We start from the raw sequence: 273 nt of genomic DNA on the forward strand, positions 1-273 counted from the left end.
TTTTTTGTTTTGTTTTTTTTTTTTTTTTTTTTAACCAGCACGGGGCAGGGGGGGATGTTGCTTGGGGGTTTTTTTGTGGGTGGTTTTTGGCTTGTTTTTTTTTTTTTTAGTATGCACTATGCACCGGTATTTCAAAGAAACAAGGAACAGCTCTCTGATAAGCACAGGGCAAGACTTAGCTTTAAGGGCGCTGTGCTATTCCATTTCACTCACCGGATCAAACCCCCACACCTCTGTAACAGACTGCACGACTGTTTGCACAAATCGAACAAG

This window comes from Buceros rhinoceros, unplaced genomic scaffold (assembly GCF_000710305.1).
Source record: "Buceros rhinoceros silvestris isolate BGI_N320 unplaced genomic scaffold, ASM71030v1 scaffold185, whole genome shotgun sequence".
NCBI classification, from domain to species: Eukaryota; Metazoa; Chordata; class Aves; order Bucerotiformes; family Bucerotidae; genus Buceros; species Buceros rhinoceros.